Below are 22,227 nucleotides of genomic sequence, written 5' to 3'. Positions count from 1 at the left end.
TAGTAGTCCAGAATCTTCCATGATGTTACCCATTGATCCAAGATAAGACTTCAGCAGGTGAAAACCACCCAACCTTGGAATGACGGGTAGATTTGCCTGCTTTATTATATTCACAGCCTTCAGCCAAATCGGAAGATCAAAGGTCACTATAGCGACCCCAGCGCGCCGTATGCACTCTTTCAGAGTGGTGAAGATGGTGTTGAGGTCATTAGGGTCTCCTTCAATAACTGGGAGGAACTCGATCTGTGTGCTCTGCTTTGCATCATTAGCATGGATTCTCTTCATCCAGCCATTCCAGTTGGAGTGTGGGAACTCAGGATCGTTGGCTTTGATCACCCACCCCGCTGCCCAGAGTGTGTCACCTGGAGTGAGGAGTGGCTGATCATGAGCCAGGGAGGAGGAAAGCTCAGCGAGGGGGAGAAACATGATCGCGTTCGTTCCTATCTGTTTCCTGTTCGTAAATGGAATAATCTTTACTTCAGTTCCTCTCAGGATCTTAGCTTTGTCGAGTGCCTTCAACTTCACCCGGGGGAAAGCTGCTGTTGTCTGTGGATCTGGCAAAGGTGGTGCCGGAGAGGTGACGTCGATCCAACCCATTGAGTGAAAGGGAGTGTTTCCGTGAATAGAGACAATGTTTAAATCTATATTGTCTCCAACAAACTGAGTGACTGCATTGTTTGTTTCCCCAACCTCCATAAAGACCACCTGATCATTACTTGACAATTCACTTTCACTGGCTGGCACTTTAGCTGTCATCACTGACTGATCCTCAAGCGCAGCATCAACCGCAACCTCATCATTGATCTGTTCATCGGTTTCCTCCACAATGGTGTCAAGAGTGCCAGAAGTATCTGGAACATCATCTCCACTCCTACTATTAAGGAAGCAGTATTTGTAGTTTTGTGTCTCCGTGTAAGACTCAGTGTATCCCAGCCGGTGGAACTTGTTGAGCATCCATTTTGACCCAAATCTATGATCAAGTTGTATGGCAAGCCCCATTTGGTGTGGCAATACTCCAGACCGAGGTCGACAGGCCTTAATAAAATTCTGCCCCCAAACGGCAACTCTTTCGTCTGTCTTGACAATCGGTCTCAAGAACATCTGAAGGCTTGCAGGAACAAGTGTCAGCTGACTATCGATGTCAGTCATACTGTGTGTGGTGGGGTATGACTTTGGACCTAAATCAATCAAGGCAATATCATTGGATATGAACTTGAGTGCCGTCTTTATGATCTGAGTCTTCTCATCTCCATGGTCAAGATTAGCATGATGGCCTCGCAGAATATTGTCGGTGCCATCTTTGAGACAGAGTACATCTGCCCTTCTTTCCTGTGTTGTGAAATACAAGGTGTCTTCGTATTTCTCTAGAAGTTTTATCTTTAGCCAATGCTTTGAATAAGAAAGGCTCTTCTCTGGTGACTGATCAAACTCCTGCAGCTTTTCATGGACTTGGTCCATGTTCATTACCCCATGCTCTAATTCTGAGTCTAACCATTCGCAGAATTCAATAAAAACTGCCTCTCGCTCCTCATCAATACTCCTCTGTCCTCTCTTCCTTTTTCCTTCCTCATCAGTCTTGGTCAAACTGTCACCTCTCGCAAACATAAGTTTGCATCGCAAATGGTACAGTGTTTCTTCTGCTACCAAGTCGTTGATCCCTTCCGGGCGTCCATTGACTTCAGTGCCCCAGTCATCCCCGCGACTCCGTGCTGTCTTCAGCAAGCTTGCCTTCAGTGTATCTGCAGTCAAATTATCTGGCACTCTGTATTTCTTTCTAGCTTGTGCTGGATTATTTTTGTAGAGCTGGGCTGGTTGGTTGCAAAGAATGCATACATCCTTATACAGGAGGTCAACTGACTGTGATCTTCTAGAACTGCAGCCAGTTGATGAACTGAACTCACAAGTAGTGCGTCTTCTCTTCAACTTTGATGACTCTTTCTCTGCCTTTGATGCTTGAGCTGACTTCTTGGTGGTTGCAACAAAGTTGTTGTACAGATCATTTTCACACTTCTGGTGGTACCTCAGTTTTCCTTCCTTTTGAGCCTCCTTTATACGTTCCACAACAGTAACATTTTCGACAGTTTCTGCTTGTTTCAATAAAGTTGAGTATCCCTTTGGAGTTGCCTGTATGAGCCTTTCAGCTGGTGTATCCGAGCGTGCACAGATGAAGCAATTGAGCACAGGTGGAGTAACGTCTTCATCCATATTGCTAGACTCCATGTCCTGCAAAGTAGAAAATGAGATATATTTAGAAATTATTTTTCCACAAAGGAGTGTCTGTGGTGAAATATAAATGTTAACAATCAACTCAGAATCATGAAAAACCCTTATTTGACCCCTCATAAGTTACTTAAGGGCCGATTAAAAAAAATAAAAATTCTCGAAAATAATTTTTCGGTACCCGAATTCAACAGCTTTTTTTCTGGGTTTCCCACCGGAGTTGACCTTCAACATTTTAACACATGTTATTACACACCTTTACAAACATATTGGTGAAGAAATTTTTTGGTAACAATTTAGTTAACAGATTTTCATATGTTTCCCTTTCTATTGGAGTATGCGAGCTATCGCCGGCACCTTGAACAAATTAAAGGTTCCTGCCCTAACCTACAGGAGGCACTGCATCAGCAGCACAGCGGTGCCCACATCATACATCTTCCATGGATCACTGCAATCAAATCTCTAAAGAAGGGATTAAGTCAGTGGAATTGTTTTTTTTTTTGTATACAAGATCGAGGCTCGTAAAAGAGATAACATTAATCACAAAAAAATACAAATGGACACATAAAACATATAATAAAGGGAGCGGGAAACAAGATGGGGAGAGAGAGGGAAGCACACAAGTCTAACAGTGAAGAACAGGGACAACGGGAGATCTGTGGGAGGGAGAGGGCTTGGGGGGAGGAGGCATGGGAAGGGGGGGGGGGAGGGGGGGAGAAGTATAAAACACAAGGACACCAAGGACTTCCAGGAAAGAAGTCGGTATTTCAAAAAAGTGGATCTGGGGTGAATTAACGGGGGTAGAAAAGATCAAGGTTTTGGATGGGGGAAGATAAGAGATGGTGGTGAACAGCTGTTTTAAAGACCTGGAAGGATGAGTGGGATTGAAGAGAGTGACGGAGTTTGTTCCAGAGGCGGGAGAAAAGAGGAATTACATGTACCCACTTTATTATTTAGGAATTACAATTACTATTACAATTTAGTACATGTATTTAGGAATTACAATTACAACACTTCTTAACCTTTTCAGTGACCGTACCCCTTGAGTTTTCATAATATTTTCCCGTACCCCCTGTCAAAAATGACTTAATACTACAATAATAGATTAATAAAGTTTCTTTATTTTCACATAAAAAACACATTTATGGAAACAATAATCACAATGCATAGTGTTTGCTGAAAAGTCACTTTGTTGAAGTAGATTACAGCAAAGTAATAACTTTTGTAGAAAAACAAACTACACAGTACACACACACACGGACACATTCCTAGTGGCTCTTTTGTTGCTGCTTTTCATCGATGATGCTGAAACGAGGTTCTTTATTTGAAATAGCCACACGCATGACGTCACTTGCATCCAAACGGTTCCTGGCCTTTGTTTTGATGTGTCGGAGTGTTGAAAAACCTGTCTCGCACAAACAGGTGGTCGCAAATGGCACGAGGATCTCCAGAGGTCTCTCTGCTAACTGTGGGAACGTTTTGAGTTGTGCACACCAGAAGATGTCTAGCTGCATTGATTCAAACTCCATTCGGATATTTTCATTGGCCTCCAGCTCAACAAGATCATCTTTCATTATATCACTATCATCCATGGAATCAGGGTTGAAAACAAATGGATCCCGTATTAGTCAGGTTCACTATGTCAATAAATTATATTTCGTTCAAAATCAAGGTAGATTAGCAAACCTATACATTTTTGGAAAGGTTATAGCATAAGGAAACTAAAAATCAATGTTTACATTTGGAGAGATACCTGTATGGCGGCCATTTTGGATTTTCAAAATGGCCACTGTAAAATACATATTTTGTTCTATTTCTGCCTCTAATTACCCTAAAAACTTTTAAAAATATACTAAACCTATATTTTCAGGGACAAGGAATCCAATGAAAGTATCAAATTAGTGCCATGGGGAATGGTAAGACACGAATCAAAGGTTTTGAATTGCAAAATACTGTCTTTATATTCGCGATAAGTTGCATAATCAAATACATGTTATCATTTTGTACAGGCAGTTAATAACATCAAAATGTGTCACAATAATTCATATCACCAAACATACACAGGCAGTCAGCAAAATCATATATACACATGCAGTCGGTATAACTTCACATCTACACAGGCAGTCAATGACAAAATATACACAGGCAGTCAATGGCATCAAACATACACGATTACAGAATACGCCATTTAGAGTTCGTCATCACTGTCCTGTGTGTCGTATCCGACAATATAGTCCGCATCGTTTTCACAGTCCGTTCCACACAAGCAAAGGTCGGTCAAATTGATTGGCAAATCGAATTGGTCGAATGGTCGATCGAATCGAATTCGATGAATCGAATCGAATCGAATCGATCGAAGTGGTCGAATGGTCGATCGAAGCGATTGGTCGAATGGTCGAATTGGTCGAATGGAATTGGTCGATTGGTCGAATTGGTCGAATCGAATTGGTCGGAATTGGCAAATGTAAACATTGATTTTCAGATTTTCCATGTAATAACGTTTCCAAAAATGTATAGGTTTGCTAATCTACCATGATTTTGAACGAAAAAACATAGTGAACCTGACTATATCCATCTCTGTGCAATCGAAATCTCTCCATGGTGAAAGTATCCTTGGAAGGACTGAATCAGCACTTGCAAATGTTCTTCCACTTCAGTCACGATGGATACTTCTTTTTCCGCATTAGCAGCCTCATAGAGTTTAGGAAAGTTTGCAAAATTTCCATTCTCAATGCGCTGCGTCCAAATTGGAAGTTTTTGGATGAAGGCAGACACCTTTTACCTGGAGTGATCATGTTCATTCTTGTTCCTTGGATGCAGGTGTTCAAATCGTTGAGGTGTGTGAATATATCTGCCAGAGACAAAATGAACTCCCTATTTTCAAAATGGTCAGCAATGTCACCGTCTTGCTTTCTAAGAAACTGCTTGATTTCTTCGTGCAGTTCGAAGACACGAGTAAGCACCCGGCCACGGGAAAGCCATCTCACTTCCGTGTGGAAAAGAACATTATGTTCACCTCCAATTTCTTCACAAAAAACTTTGAAGAGACGGTGATTCAGGGCTCGTCCTCTGATAAAATTTACTGCACACACAGCAATTGACAAAACATTCTTCAGGTGTTCTGGCAGCGTCTTCGTGGCAAGTGCATGACGATGCAACACACAGTGCGTGACGCAGTGACATGGGGCATCTCCTTCTTCACAAGGGTAGCAAAGCCTGATTTGTTTCTTAGCCTGAGCTCCATCAGTGCAAAGTGACCCACACACGTTGAGAGCCATCCCATGCTTCAAGAATAAATCTTTCACGAGATTGAACACATCGATTGCTTTTGTGGTTGTTGTCAACGGTTCACAAAACAAGAATTCTTCCATCACTTCTTTCTCCTTCACGTACCGCACAAATACCAACAACTGACTCCAAAAACTGAAGTCAGTTGACTCATCTAACTGAAGACTCACTTTGACAGGACTGGCTTTGATGTCTGCAATCACCTACTGTAAGATATCTCTATTCATGTCACCAATCCTGGAATGGATAATGTCGTTTGACAAGGATACCTGTTGAAGTTTGTTTTGTGCCTCGGTCCCCAAAACCACTTTTGCCATTTCTAGTGCACAAGGTTTCACCAGTTCTTCAGCAATTGTATGAGGCTCTTTTTTTTGGCACACAAGAAAGCAACTTGATAAGATGCTTGCAACATTGCAACATTGCTTGCAAAATTGCAACATTGCTTGCAACATTGCAACATTGCTTGCAACTTGATAAGATGCTTGCAACATTGCAACATTGCTTGCAACTTGATAAGATGCTTGCAACATTGCAACATTGCTTGCAACTTGATAAGATGCTTGCAACATTGCTTGCAACATTGCAACATTGCTTGCAACTTGATAAGATGCTTGCAACATTGCTTGCAACTTGCAACAATGGCTTCTCAATGGGCACGAATCCTTGCATTGGCAGGGTACCGCCACGATCAAATTGTTCCCTCTTGATCTTCAAGCTGTTGAAGTCATGCCCTCCATGCACCTCCATTTGTACCTCCATGCCGAATGTTGAAATGCTCGTTAAGTCTTGAAGGTTTGAGATTTGCATTTGTAAAATACCGTGTTGCACAGTATGCACTGTTCCATCACAGTATGCACAGTATGTTGGTAAGTTCCATCTTTTTTCCGTCAGACAGGTGAAACCGTAACGAACGTAGTTATCATTCCACTTGCGTTTCTTGGACATGGTAAGTCAGATTTGATTCTATATAAAAAGACATTAAAAAAGCATTAAATTAAAATTAGATACACTTATGGTTATTACTTCAGAAAATAATACATGTTGTCATTTTTTTATTGTAAGTGCTCATTCACATCTTTTTATGATATTGTTGTGGATATGAGGACTGTATATTTTTTGATTGTGTGCTGTACTATTGTGATTATTGTTTATTCTGTGCCTCCTGCCTCCGGAGCTGTGTAAAGACCAAAAGGGCGTCCCATAGTCCACAAGCATACACGTCAGCCAAGTAATAGAATATACCTGTTGATAGTTATCTCTTATTCTGTGTTTTAGGGTAAGGCTGTGTCTCCCATTAATTGAAGTACTCCATTGCACCAGTGAAAGAGATAGATTCCCTTCCATTCCCATCACCAATTACCTCCGATCCAATTGCCGCCATTGGCCACGAGGCAGGGTTGGGGAAGAAAGGCATGTCTCCACCTCGTCATAGAGGGGGAGGAGTGAACCAGCCCCGCTCGACCAACCATGAGCCAGGGGTTTGGCTACAGAGGGCGGAGGAAGCGCGGTCGGGGAGGTTCGCAAAGGTTGAGGGGCGGGGGCCTATATAACCCAAGGCAGGGGTGTGGCCAAAGGAGATGAGTTTTTACCGGCAGACACAAGGGAGCCCAAGCCGTGGAGAGGAGTCAGAGAGATTCGCTTTTACAAGAGACTGGAAGAGTTGAGCTTTTACCAGAGACAAGACGGTTGAGCTTTTACAGAGAAGAGAGAACCCGTCACACCAAGGCTCCACCAAGCTCCGTGTTGGCTCCACCAAGCGTTCCCCTCCACCAAGCTCCGTGTTGGCTCCACCAAGCTCCGTGTTGGCTCCACCAAGCGTTCACCTCCAGCCATCCACCTTCTGCCATTCCTGGCATTCCCCGCGTGAGTCAGTGTTCTGTTTGTTCTGTCCTGGGTTAATTAAGACTGTTAGATAAGCTAGTATTTTCCCTGTGTCACCTGCGTCTTATGTGCTTGTAAATAAACGTGACTGCTTTCTTTTTGCTTATGTGTGTAAATAGTAAATAAATTTAGTAGTATTTCCAACCTTTTTGTCTTCGTTTTCCTCTTTGCATTCGTCGTTTTTGTCTTTTCCCCTCATTGGGCAGCTACGGTGCGATACGGCCAAAGTTCGGGTGGAATCGGGTAAGTTTTGTTAGGTCGCGGTCTTACACCACCGCTCGGTCTATAACATCTGTCCGCGATCGGTAACAATTGGTGTCTGGGAGTGGAATTCGGGGCCCGAACCAAATTTTTAAAACATCAAAAAAAAAAATTTTGGTCAAAATTACGAGCTGCCGAAATTTGTTTTTTTTTAAGCAAAACCCGAATTTTGAAATCGCGCCATGGCTGTTCAAGGCGACGGGATGCCGGTGGGAGAGATAGACGGGGTAGAATCGACCCAAGACCCCAGGGAAGATGTGGGAAAAATGGTGGAGGGGAGCAATGAGGAGGCGGTTGAGGGAGTACCAGGTGCACAAAATGGCGGCCTCGCGCACGTGGTTGAGGGGGCAGCTGCGGCCGCACCCTTTGTACTACCAACGGTGGTCCAAATGCAAGCCTTCATGGCGCAATTCGCCGAGATGCTGAGAATAAACGGAGAGAGTTGGAGTAAGTGGTGAGGCACGTGGTTGGGTGTGCAAATGAGAGCACACCTGTGATTGTCACAGAGGAGGTGACCGAGGAGGGGGCGCGAAGAGGTGTGTTGGTGAGGTGTGCGACCAACGAATGTGTGCCAAAGTGTTCGGTGGTCAGGTGTGTGACCAAGGCTGTGAGTGGAATGGGGGTACCGAGGTGTGTAAGGAGAGGTACGAGGAGCATGGAGACGGCTGGATGTGTGAGCAAGGAACGGGCTGCGGGGTGTAAGCATGCAAGTAAAGCATCGATGGTAACCAGGTTAGTGGTTAGAGCGACGGATAGCCGATGCGAGCACTCGGTGCGAGGGGTGCTTGGTTGGGTGCGAGGCCCGGCGCGGATCGATGCTGCGTCGCTTCTCTTTGAAGCGTCGTTGCCGATTCGGGCTTGGCCCCGCCCCGCACGGTCGAGTCCGGGCTTTGCCGGGCGAGGCGACCGGTCCGGTTCAAGGGCGAGTGGGAGGAGGCGGAACGGTGCCCCCTCGTGGGGACGGGGTTCCGACCGGGGGAGATTGAGCCATCGGGCCCGGGACCGCAAGGTGCCGCGCCGAGATGGTGCGTGGAGCCTCGGTCCAACCAAACCACCTCCCTTGAACCGAAAGCCGGACGGATTCAACCTGCAGGCAACCAAACCACCCGAATTCATTGCTCGGCTTTACGAAGCCGAGTTTAATGATGTCATGACGCACCGAGGCTAGGATATAGCGGACTGTGATGATGGTGATCGTGATAGTGATAGTGATTTAAAACGAAATTTAGAAAAGTGAGTAGAATTGGCAGTAAATGGAAATTTTTGAATTGGTTGGAATCTGGACGAACAAAATTGATAGTGAGAGACCCCCGATGTGGAGGGATGGCAAATCCACCATCCCTCACAGGTGGGGGCAAATGCGCAATAGTTTATGGGGTGGCTATGACAACCGAGCCAGGGAGGGCTTGGATAATTGTAGGGATCTAGCGAAGATGACATTAGGTAACGTTAAGTTTAGTTAGTGACTGATACCTGTAGTGGGGACGCAGGTAGATTAGTGTGGATTATAATGACGTGGGAGCGCAATAGTTTAAAGGGACGACTGGGAAGCGCAAGTTTCAGAGGGGAGTAGTTAGCTGAGATGATGCCGTGTGTGTGAGGATTGAACAGGTGAGAATGGAACAGGTGTGATTGCACAGGTGTGCAACTGAACAGGTGTGTGGAGCAGTGTATGAGGGAGTAGTGGTGATTGCGTGTTGTGTTGACCAAATGGTCCAGGAAGAAAGGAGGGTGCAGGTGGCACCAGGTGTGAGGGCACAGGTGTGCAACAACAGGTGTATGTGGCTATGTGGAATAAATGGTAGTGTGGAATATCTGGAGTATTGGAATGGATGGTCGTGGAGTGAGAATGGTGGAAATTGTGGAGTGGAGTGGATGGTGCGAAGGTGTGAATGGGGGAAGAGTGGACCCCCATCACGGATACCCGGGGCGGGTAGTGTAAGTGTTAGGTAGAGGGTACAGGTAAATTGTGGTTGGATATTGGCATCTGTGGTGCGGGTGGCAGAATGGTATGTGGATGGGTGCATTAGTGTTGTGGAAATGGCTGGGCGTGTAGCCTGTTAGTGTGTGTAGTTGGTTTGGGCACTCCACCACTGTGAGGATGTCGGCCAGGTGAGGCCGCAGGTGGGCTCTGGGAGCCGTTAGTGTCAGTGGGTGCCTGAGGATCCCGGGTATGGATCGGGTAGCCCAGTGCCAGAGAGGGCACCGAGTGGGGAGAGTGCCAGAGGGCCTTCCCCAGGTAGTTAGGTTAGGGTAAGGAGCAGGTAAGCTCGGAGGCAACTGCAGTGGTGGAGGTGTGCAGGTGGGTAGACCCGCTGGGAGAGGTACACGCCACAGCCCGGAAATTGTGCGAGGGCACCGGGAGATGAATCGGGGGAGTGAGACCCCAAATTGAAAAGCACCACAGTTTGGCCAATGGGAATTGGTTATTAGAACCCATAGTGTAAGTTGGCCAATGGATTGGCAGGGAAAGACCCCGGGTAGTGTAAAGTGTGTTAAAGTCATTTAGAGGATAGTTAGGATGAAGGATCTCCTCGCACCATCTGCATCCACTCACCTGAGGTGACAGGAACTCCACACCATGCCATGTTTAATTATTTTTACTGTGCAAATGTTTGGAATGTGAGACGCATCATGACGTGGGTGTGACATTGTGCGTAATTCCATCTCTTCCTCCTTATGAGGATTGATGATGAATTGATGATGGCAAATTTTTGAAGTAGAGGGATTGTGGTGACGAATTTGGTATAGGGGAAATATGGGGAAGACGTGACAGTAGTGACGAATTTGTAAATGTGTAGATTTTTGTACATATGGGGTAAGGGCAAGGGTAGGTGACAGGGGGGGTGACGTACGGTAGGGACGAGCTTTCTCACTTCGCCCTCCGTACGCATTTCGCCTTGCATTGCCTTATTGATATGTACCTTTGTGACCTTACCCCTCGCTCAATTGTCTTTCCCCTTTTGTCTCCCACATGACCTGTGCGCCGTTGGGCGCCGAGGGGAGCGTGCGTGGGTCGGCCATTGTGCGCCCGAAATTCCCAGAACCAGCTGTCTGCATCGATGCACCACATTATGGACCACATGTCTGTGGCCGAGCACCACTTATGGACCCCATGGGTTGGGGCATGGCCCCTCTGCTGGAACCGGCCATGAGGGCCCGAAATCTTGCTGGCGGACCTTGGCCACAGGGCACCGATGCCCCACAGGTGAACCACACGTAGTCGGCCCTGTGGGCCATAAATAAAGCAAATAAATAGGACACATTGGGCACACTTTATTGAAAATAGGCCGCCAGTAAGCAAAGCAAAGGAATGACAACAACTGGAAGAAATAATAATAACCAGCAGAGGGAGCCGAAGAGCAAGAGATCACCTGCAGGGTTAGGGGTTGTTTGGTTAGGGGTTGAGGGCGGAGGAAGAGCGGTCGGGGAGGTTCGCAAAGGTTGAGGGGCGGGGGCCTATATAACCCAAGGCAGGGGTGTGGCCAAAGGAGATGAGTTTTTACCGGCAGACACAAGGGAGCCCAAGCCGTGGAGAGGAGTCAGAGAGATTCGCTTTTACAAGAGACTGGAAGAGTTGAGCTTTTACCAGAGACAAGACGGTTGAGCTTTTACAGAGAAGAGAGAACCCGTCACACCAAGGCTCCACCAAGCTCCGTGTTGGCTCCACCGAGCGTCCCCTCCACCAAGCTCCGTGTTGGCTCCACCAAGCTCCGTGTTGGCTCCACCAAGCGTTCACCTCCAGCCATCCACCTTCTGCCATTCCTGGCATTCCCCGCGTGAGTCAGTGTTCTGTTTGTTCTGTCCTGGGTTAATTAAGACTGTTAGATAAGCTAGTATTTTCCCTGTGTCACCTGCGTCTTATGTGCTTGTAAATAAACGTGACTGCTTTATTTTTGCTTATGTGTGTAAATAGTAAATAAATTTAGTAGTATTTCCAACCTTTTTGTCTTCGTTTTCCTCTTTGCATTCGTCGTTTTTGTCTTTTCCCCTCATTGGGCAGCTACGGTGCGATACGGCCAAAGTTCGGGTGGAATCGGGTAAGTTTTGTTAGGTCGCGGTCTTACACCACCGCTCGGTCTATAACATCTGTCCGCGATCGGTAACAATATAATATTTTTATTCAATTCTAAGCAAATATGTTTAAAAGATAAATACCAACATTATTTAAGCTCTTACATGAGCCTCTACAGATAAATCATACTGGGTGCTTGGGTGGATGTAATTTAGTGCCTTCAGAAAATATTCACACCCTTTGAATTTTTTCAAATGTTGTTGTGTTACAACCTGAATTTAAAATGGATTGAATTGAGATTTTTTTGTTTTGTTACTGATCTACACATAAGACTCCATAATGTCAGAGTAGAATTTTGTTTTTTAGAATTTTTTTACAAAATAATAAAAATGAAATACAGAAATGTCTAATTTACATAAGTATTCCATACCCTCAGTCAATACTTCATAGAAGTGCCTTTGGCAGTGATTACAGCTTGTGGTATGTCTGTATCAGCTTTGCACATCTGGATTTGAGGAGTTCTCCCATTCTTCCTTGCAGATTTGCTCAAGCTCTGTCAAGTTGGATGGGGAGCGTCGGTGAACAGCATCGGTCGGTTCAATTCTCTCCACAGATTCTCAATGGAATTAAAGTCTGGGCTTTGGCTGGGCCACTCAAGGACTTTCATGTTCTTGTTCTGAAGCCATTCCAGTGTTGTTTTGGCATTGGGTCATTGTCCTGTTGGAAAGTACATTTTCGCCTCAGTCAAATATCTTTTGCACTGTGAAGCAGGTTCTCCTCAAGTATTTGTCTGTATCTGGCTCCATTCATTGTTCCCTCTCTCCTCCCATGTCTCCCAATCCCTGCCACTGAAAAGCATCCCCATATCATGATGCTGCCACCACCATGCTTCATGGTAGGGATGGTGTTAGATAGGCGATAAGCTGTGCCCGGTTTCCGCCAGACGTAGCACTTTGCATTCAGGCCAAAGAGTTCAATTTTCATCTCATCAGACCACAGATTATTTTGCCTCATGCTCTTAGAGTATTTCACGTGCCTTTTTTTCAAACTACAGGCGTGCTGTCATGTGCCTTTTTTCAGGAGTGGCTACCATCTGGCCACTTTCCTATAAAGCCTAGATTTGTAAAGTGCTGGAGAGAGACTGTTCTTCTGGCATGTTTTCCCATCTCAGCCAAGAAACTCTGTAGTTCCGTCAAAGTCGTCATTTGGTTCTTGGTCACCGACCTGACCAAAGCCCTTCTTGCCCGGTTGCTCAGTTTGATTGGACGGCTAGCTATATGAAGAGTCTGGGTAGTTCCATATTCTTTCCATTTCCTAATGATGGAGCTCACTGTGCTCTTGGGAACTTTCAACACCATAGAAATTGTTTTATACCCTTCCCCAGATCTATGCTTCCTCATAATTATATCTTGGAGTTATACGGGCAGTTCCTTGTACATTTCTTTCTAAATCTGTATTTCTAATTCTGTATTTCTAAATCTGTATTTCTTTCTAAATCTGTATTTTATGGTAGAGTTTCTGTTCTGGCATGCATTGTCAACTATGTGACCTCATATGGAATGGTGTGTTTCTTTCTAAATCATGTCCAATCAATTGAATTGGCCACATGTGGACTCCACTCAAGTTGTAGAGCCATCTCGATGATGCTCAAATAAAATTGGATGCACCTGAGCTCAATTTGGAGTGTCATAGCAAAGGGGTTGACTACTTATTGACTCAAGACATTTCAGCTTTTCATTTTTAATTGATTTGGAAAAATTTGTAAAAATGATTTTAAAAAATTCCACTCTGTCATTATGGGGTATTATATGTAGATTAGTGATTTTAAAAATCTCACTTTAATTCATCTTAAATTCAGGCTGTAACACAAGAACATGTGGAAAAGTCAAAAGGTGTGAATACTTTCTGAAGTCACTGTATAAAGTTTATTTAAGGTGATTTAACTCTTTTCCAACTTCTGTATATACAGACTTGGCATTTAATATGGAATATTTTTTTTGTGGGGGTGAACTTACTTTTCAAGATGACTTAGAACCAAAAGTTCATTAGAATTATGTTGAAATTATTCTAGATTTTGTTAATGTGAGCTTTAAAAGAAACAAAAACCACATTTGACATTTTGAAGTAAATAAATTGATCCTTGAAAGTGATGCAAACTGATATCAAACTCAATTCACGGACAGTACTGTGTTAAACCTCTGTACGTTTTCCAGAAGTATCTCTTTATTTTGCACATTAGCCAAAAAAAATTTCAACAAAAACAAAAGTTAAATTATAACTGGGATTACGGACAGTAAAATTACAGTTCAGTACTTCGTGTAACACCCACGAGCATTCAGGAGAGCACGTACACGTCGAGGCATGCTGTTCACGAGATTTGCCAAGGTTTGGACAGGAATCGCTTGCCATGCAGTGAAAATAGCCTGCTGCAATTCACGCACAGAGGTCGGCTGCTGGTCCAAGTTGTCGATTTGACGCGTTAATTCTGCCCACAAGTTCTCTATCGGATTCATATCCGGGGACATGGCAGGCCACTCCATATGCTCGACACCACGGTCAGCAAGAAAATGTTGGATCATGCGAGCACGATGAGGCCGTGCATTGTCATCTTGGAAAACAAAGTTTCCTCGAAAGGCTGCACGAGCAAATGGAAGCAATGTTTCTTCCAGAATGGCCCTGTACTTGAACTGGTTCAGCTTTCCATTCAGAACAACCAGGTCAGTTTTGCCCCCTGCATGAAAAGCAGCCCAAACGGTCACCCCACCACCTCCAGCTTGGAATCTTGGCACAATACAATCTTCGTTGTAGGCTTCATGCACTTGTCTGCGCACTCGGTTGTGGCCATCTTGACGATAGACCAGAAATCTAGACTCGTCACTGAAGGTCACGTGATTCCAGTGTCCTGGCTGCCATTGACGGTGCTCTCTGTCCCACTGCAATCGACGCTGGCAGTGTTGTCTGGTCAGGCGTGGCTTTCTCAGGGGACGCCTGGCACGATAGCCTGCTTGAACCAGTCGTTGGTTGACTAGCCTTCTGGATACAGGCACATTTGTCAGTTGCTGCCACTCAGCCCTTCGCCGATTAGCTGACTTGGTACGGCCATTGCAGACTAACCGGTGCAGCTGGCGATCATCTCTCCTTGTGGTTCTGCGTGGACGTCCTGGCCTCGGTATTGGAGTAGGGACACCCTCTGAGCATTTCGTTTCAGGATCTTTGACACCTGACCTTGAGTGATGCCATACTGCCGAGCAATAGCACGCTTTTTCATGCCAGAATTTCCTAAAGCCACCACTCCATGACAAACAGCATTGTCGAGTTGACGGACCATCTCCAGAGGAAGCAGCAATAACTTTTGTAGATGTGCAGCAGTTGTTTTCCACGAATACAGAACGCAACAACCCTTATATACCCGATTGTGAAGCCAATCGTCAAATGTACCTGTCCTTACATTTTGTCACGCCACCTGTGATATTATCCTGTTATTGACTTCTTGCTGCGAAAGACAATCAGTGACATGGTTCTTTTAACAAAGAAATCACCGAAGCGTAAAAGAAACTCACCAGATTGATATACTGAGTTCAGAAAGTAAACCCAAGTCAAGGAAAAAAAAGATTCCATATTAAATGCCAAGTCTGTGTATATGTATATATATATATATATATATATATATTGTTACGGATCTCAACGTCGGCCCCTTTTCCCCTTACCAAGGGGGGGATTAATCCCCTTGTCCGCGACTGACCAACGTGAGTCCTGGGGGTCCCAACGCTCCTTCCGGTCAGGAGCAGCCAGGATATTTGGTCTACAAAAAGTCCCAAGGACCTGAGTGCCACTCCTGACCACGAAGCAGGGGAGGGACTCCCGCTCGAACCACGGTTTTAGATGGTCTAGTTGCCGAGCGGTTTTTAGCAACCCGAAGTTCGAGTCATTAGCATTCACTAACCCGATTCCGAAACGTTGGCCAAAATCGCGCCACAGGTACTCAATCGAGAAATCACTAAAACGAAATGGATGTGAAGGAAAGAAGCCACGGTAGGAAGAACAGGGATTTATTACTAATATTTACAAGACCAAAGAAACCAAGGAAGAAGGAAAAATACGAAAATAATGACAGAAGCAGAGGAAGACACAGTGCAATACTAGCTTATCTATTCAGGCTTCCTTATTCCCAGGGACAACACAAAGGACAGACGACAGTCAGACTTACACGTGGAATGAAGCAGAAATGAATGGCAGGAGGTGGATGGCTGGACGGACGAGAAGGTGGGATCACAGGGCGGGAAGGATACGGGTCCGGTTGGTGTGGCGGAGCGGCTCGAGGTGAGCAGCCGCCGACCCTCCTCAATCGTGTTCGCACGGCGTCGTTGCTTCACGGCCGCGGTCGAAACTGCCGTCAAAGCTCAAAGCTGCGGTGGTCAAAGCTGCGGTGGATTCAAAGCTGCGGTGGATTCAAAGCTACGGTGGACTCAAAGCTCATCGGAGGTCTCTTGCTTATCTCAGGTCCCTCACTCATCTGACTCATCTGCCGCATCTCACTCCGCAGTCCTTCCCCACCCCGTTTTATGAGGCGCGTGGCGATCAAGCCACCGGCCTGTTGGAAACGCCCATCGGTGAGCTCGCCTCAGCCTTGATTGGTCGCGAGGGCTCACCGATCCCGCCCCTTGAGGAGGCGTTGGCAAAGCCACGCCTTGTTCCTGGCGCTTGGCTGACTCCTCCCACCTTCTGCTCCGAGATGACCCCGTGTTCAATGGAGTCTTGGGGTGAAGAAAACCGCCCAAAGCAGTAGTGGCGAACGCCGCCGTACTGGCGCTTTTTAGGAGGCCATGGGGGTGTCGGAGGGATCCTATCTTATTTCAATTCGGTGCAATGCAGTGTCAATTAATGGGAGACAGAGCCTTAAGCTAATACACATAATAAGGAAATAACTATTTAGAAGGGTATATGATTTTCTACGTGCATGCGATGGATTAACTAAGGGGACGACCTTTGACCTTACACAAATTGATGGAGGTATTCACAAGAATTATGATTTACAATTGACAGAGGGTGATATTTACAACAATGAATTACACACAGTGCACGGATTCTCAAATCCACAACAATATATATAATTACACAATACTTCGAAAAACTTTGTACATAATAAAGTGAAAAGTGAATACGTGGATGAGTAAATACAATGTTTGTCATTCTTCTTTTCGATTTACTAATCGATCATTGCTGTGTTCTTTAAAGTTAAATGGAATGTTGCTGAAGAAATGGGAGTGTGGAAGAAGAAGAATGGGGGAAATGACCGGCTATTATGCTGTGGGTGGAAGTGCGAAGTTTTATTTTATTTATTTACTTTTCGAGAAATTGTAAGAAACAAAATACAACAGAATACCGAGTTAGTTCTTTATTGATGAGTAATGAAAAGGAGGTTCCAAGTAATGCAACTTCAAACACAGTGATTGTGGTGACACAATCTATATATATATAAAACACAGTTTGTGTGTGTGTGTGTGTGTGTGTGTGTGTGTGTGTGTGTGTGTGTGTGTGTGTAATGTTACCGATAGACTCCTAAACGAGTGGCTCACGTGCTTGATATTTGGCATAGACATGGCCATTGAGCCTGGGAAGAACATGGCCGACCTAAAAAAAAATATTTCATAATATTTTTTTTACCATATTTTTACCTCAGCGCATTTCAGCGAGGAATATTATGCACGGAATCTGAGGCGGTGGCAGAGCAGCGCGCTGATTCGCTCAGAGCGATTACGTGATGTTCTTTGCCGCCATAAACTCACAGTTACGCGTTCGCAAGTAATTCAGAGCGAAAAGCGATTGCCTTTTTTCACATTTCAGCGAGCAACATTGCCATTCACACCACATAGGTTTTTTTTTCTTTCATCTTTAGATCCATATTTTTTTTCAGCGTGGAATATTATACACGGAATCTGAGGCGGTGGCAGAGCAGCGCGCTGATTCGCTCAGAGCGATCACGTGATGTTCCTTGCCGCCATAAACTCACAGCAAGTAGCATAGATTTTAGCATGATTAGCATTTAGCATGATTTAGCATAGATAGTAGCATGTTTCACATTTTTTTTTTTTTCAGCGAGGAATATTATACACGGAATCTGAGGCGGTGGCAGAGCAGCGCGCTGATTCGCTCAGAGTGATCATGTGATGTTCCATTCCCGCCGCCAGACCATTGAACATAAAACACAGTTTGTGTGTGTGTAATGTTACCGATAGACTCCTAAACGGAGAGGCTCACGTACTTGATATTTGGCACAGACATGGCCATTGAGCCTGGGAAGGACATGGCCTACCTAAAAATATTTGACGAGATCCATATTTTTTATTCATATTTACCTCAGCGCATTTCAGCGAGGAACATTATACACGAATCTGACCTGGTGGCAGAGCAGCGCGCTGATTCGCTCAGAGCGATCACGTGATGTTCCATCCCCGCCGCCAGACCATTGAACATAAAACACAGTTTGTGTGTGTGTAATGTTGTAATGTGTGTAATGTACGGGTCTCCCTTCCCCCGCCCGGCAACGCCGGTATTGGAGGGCGTCACAGGATCGGTGAGTCTCCAAAATCCGCTTTGTGCTGTTGCGAAGATGCAGGACGATGTCGCAATTGTTGTGCTGCTCTCCGACCATGAGAACTGCAACGTCATTGTTGACTGGCCCTCCCCTTTCCTCCCCCTTCCCCCTCCCCCCCTCCCCTCCCCCTCCCCTCCCCCTCCCTTCCCCCTCCACCCTACCCCCTCCCATTCTCCCCTCACCCTCCCCATCCCCCTCCCTTCCCCCCCCCCACCCTCCCCCTCCCCCCCTCCCACCCCTCCCCCTCCCCCCTCCCACTCCTCTCCCCCTCCAATCCCTCCCCCTCCCCCTCCACCCCTCTCCTCCCCTCCCCCCTTCTTCTCCCCTCCCCCCTCCCCCTTCCCCCTCCCACCTTCCCCCCTCCAACCTTCCCCCTCCCCCTCCCAACCCTCTCCCCCTCCCATCCCTCCCTCTCCCCCTCCCCCTCCTTCTCCCCCCTCTCCTCACCTCCCCCCTCCCCCTCCCCCCTCTCCTCCCCTCCCCCCCTCTCCTCCCCTCCCCCCCATTCCCCTCCCCTTCCCCGTCCCCTCCCTGCCCTCGCCCGGGTACTTCTGCTAGTATTAAATACTAGCAGAAGTACCCGGCATTGCCGGGCGGGGGAGGGGAGGAGGAAGGGGAGGGGAACGGGGGGAGGGGAGGAGAGGGGGGAGGGGAGAAGAGGGTGGGAGGGGAGAAGAGGGGGGGAGGGGAGAAGAGGGGGGAGGGGGAGGGGGAGGGGGAGGAGGGAGGGGAGGAGAGGGGGAGGGGGAGGGATGGGAGGAGGAGAGGGGTGGGAGGGGGAGGGGAGGGTGGGGGGGGAGGGGGAGGGGGGAAAAGGGAGGGGGAGGGGGAAAAGGGAGGGGAGGGGGAAAGGGAGGGGAGGGGAGAAGGGGAGGGGGTAGGGTGGAGGGGGAAGGGAGGGGGAGGGGAGGGGGAAGGGGAGGGCCAGTCAACAATGACGTTGCAGTTCTCATGGTCGGAGAGCAGCACAACAATCGCGACATCGTCCTGCATCTTCGCAACAGCACGAAGCGGATTTTGGAGACTCACCGATCCTGTGACGCCCTCCAGTACCGGCGTTGCCGGGCGGGGGAAGGGAGACCCGTAAATTCCCAACCCGTACATTCGCCCTCTCGACTCAAGCTCACTCGGACAAAAGCCTCGCACAAATTACACCGTGAAGGCCCAATGGCCATGTCTATGCCACAAATCAAGTACGTGAGCGAGTCGGGCGCACTGAATTGAAAATATATAGAACGCTCATACTCCGTGAAAAGTGAAGCCGCCGTGTCGCCATCTTGGTTAGCACGACTCGACCAACTCGCTTCGCGGATCTCGTTTGTTTTGAACGTGTGAATTACGTGCGAACGCGTAACTGTGAGTTTATGGCGGCAAGGAACATCACGTGATCGCTCTGAGCGAATCAGCGCGCTGCTCTGCCACCTGCTCAGATTCCGTGTATAATATTCCTCGCTGAAATGCGCTGAGGTAAATATGAATAAAAAATATGGATCTTGTAAAGATGAAAGAAAAAAAAAACCTATGTGGTGTGAATGGCAATTTTCCTCACTGAAATGTGAAAAAACGCAATCGCTTTTCGCTCTGAAATACGTGCGAACGTGTAACTGAGTTTATGGCGGCAAGGAACATCACGTAATCGCTCTGAGCGAATCAGCGCGCTGCTCTGCCACCGCCTCAGATTCCGTGCATAATATTCCTCGCTGAAATGCGCTGAGGTAAAAATATGGTAAAAAAATATTATGAAATTTTTTTTTTTAGGTCGGCCATGTTCTTCCCAGGCTCAATGGCCATGTCTATGCCAAATATCAAGCACGTGAGCCTCTCCGTTTAGGAGTCTATCGGTAACATTACACATACACACACACACACAAACTGTGTTTTATATATATAGATGTCATGATCCATGCAAGAATTCCCTTTCTCTTTTATGAATAGAAAGAGGAAAGGGGAGATAGTGGAGAGAGGGAGGAGGAGGAGGGGGTGGGGGGAGGGAGGGAGAGAGAGAGAGCATTATAATTACCGTCTTGAATGTATCTGGTCTGGCGCGATGCGGAGTGGGTGGGGAAATTGATGGGGGTGGGGGGGGGGGTAGGCGGGAGGACATGAGTGTGGGGGAGATAACAGTGGGGAGGGGTGGGGGGACAAGCATTTAAATTCCCATTTTGAATGTATCTAGTCTGTCACGAAGTGGTGAGAGAGAGGGGGGGGGAGGAGGAAGGGAGGAAAATGGGGGGAGAGGGGAATATTTCAATAGCCATTTCGACTGGTTTATTGTGATGTGAGGGGGGAGTAAAGGGAGGTAGGGAAGTGGAGAGGGGGGAGAGCATTTAAATAGCCATTTTGAATATATCTGGATGGGCATGAAGAGGAGAGAGGGGGAAGATGAGTGAGGCGGAAAAGGAGAGAGGGGAAGAGGAGAGAGAGAGGGGGAAAGAGAGAGGGGGAAAAGAGGGAGAAGGGGAAAGAGGAGAGAGAGGTGGCGAATATTTCAATAGATGTTCTGACTGATCTGGCACGATGCACGAGGGGGAGGGAGAGGGGGCGGGGGGGGGGGAGAGGGCAATTGGAGAAAGAGAGGGCAGAGAGGTAAGATGGAGGGCATTTCAATCGATGTTTCGAATGTATCTAGTCGGAGTGATGCGGGGAGGGAGTTTACGGGGGTTTACAATTTACAATTTACACCAATTGTTACGGATCTCGGAGTACGGCACTCCCGTTAGCAAGGGGGGGTTAATCCCCTTGTCTTGTTAAGCTGGCCATCTCCGGTCCTGGAATTACACATGTTTCACATTACAAACCATGTTTCACATGTGCATCAACATGTATTTTACATATTAGGTGAAGTAAATAAATTATGTAGATTACATCATTTCTGGATCTGATGAATTGGCAGTTCCCATTTTTGAAAACTCCATGTGCAGCATCCAACTCAAGATGTCCAAATAATATGCAGGTCTCTGCTCGTGGGCTTCTCATAGGTGCCCCACTAGTAGGTTATAAGTGCTGTCTGTCTGTTTGTCTGTCCCACACTGAATAAGGGAAATGCTCCTTGGGGAGAAAATATTATTCAGTAAGAGTTGCTTCAAATTAGTCCATACTTCCAGGGAAATGATAGTTTTTTCAATCAGCCAAAAATTTGAACCCGGGCAGTGTACAGGTACCAGAAAACTGCCTCAATAACTCCCAAAAATGTTTTCTTTTCTTTCCTGTTAAAAATATATTGTTACAGTCCCACTGTAACACTCCTGACACCAATTGTTACCGTCCGCGGATTAGATGTTATTGTTACAGACGCAGTTTAGATGTTACGATGGGCCGAGCGGATGGTCCGACCGCGACCGTTACAGGATCCCCGATTAGAACCCGATTCCACCCGACGTTGACCAGATCGCACCGCAGATATTCAATCGGGAAACCTCTAAAGCGACCGAAAGAGAAGGAAAAGAGAAGAAGACAGAGTACGGAGGAAGAACAGATTTATTATACACACACAAGCAAAAAGAAAGAGCGACCAAAATTATTTACAGCAATGGATGGAAGAAGCAGTCACACAGTGCATCGTTAGCTTAAACTATTCATTTTACTTAACCCCAAGACAACGAGTAGGACAGACGACGTTCACACTTACACGGGGGATATTGCAGGCAGGTAGGGCTTGAGGTGGATTGCTGGAGAGGGAGGCAGGGTCGGAGGCAGCAGCCCTCAATTCCTCGCGGTTTTTGGCGGGAAAACCCTCCGTCGCGTATCCGCTGCCGATGCTCTAGACGTCACACGCTGGCTCGGGCACACCTGCTCCTCTCCTTCTGGTGGAGCCGTCTCCCGCCTTTCAGCGCGTCTCTCCTTAGCTGGTTTCCTCTCCTCTTTGGCTTGGAGCGTCTCGCATCTCACCGCTCACCGCTCCTTTCGTACGTCACCTCTTCGCTCATCTCCCATCTCATCTCCCAGGTCATCTCGTGAAGCAGTCCCT

At 46.7% G+C, this 22,227-nt stretch overlaps 1 long non-coding RNA gene across 1 annotated transcript in view; it reads right to left on the bottom strand.

Annotated features, from left to right (window-relative positions):
- LOC144891713 (uncharacterized) overlaps positions 1–22,227 on the bottom strand; it is a 966,484-nt gene that overhangs the window by 679,471 nt on the left and 264,786 nt on the right. The window lies entirely within an intron of this gene.

The sequence above is a fragment of the Myxine glutinosa genome, chromosome 4 (assembly GCF_964187855.1).
Source record: "Myxine glutinosa chromosome 4, kmMyxGlut1.1, whole genome shotgun sequence".
NCBI lineage: Eukaryota > Metazoa > Chordata > Myxini > Myxiniformes > Myxinidae > Myxine > Myxine glutinosa.
Note: the sequence above shows the minus strand (reverse complement) of the source record. Positions and strands in the feature narration are given on the sequence as shown.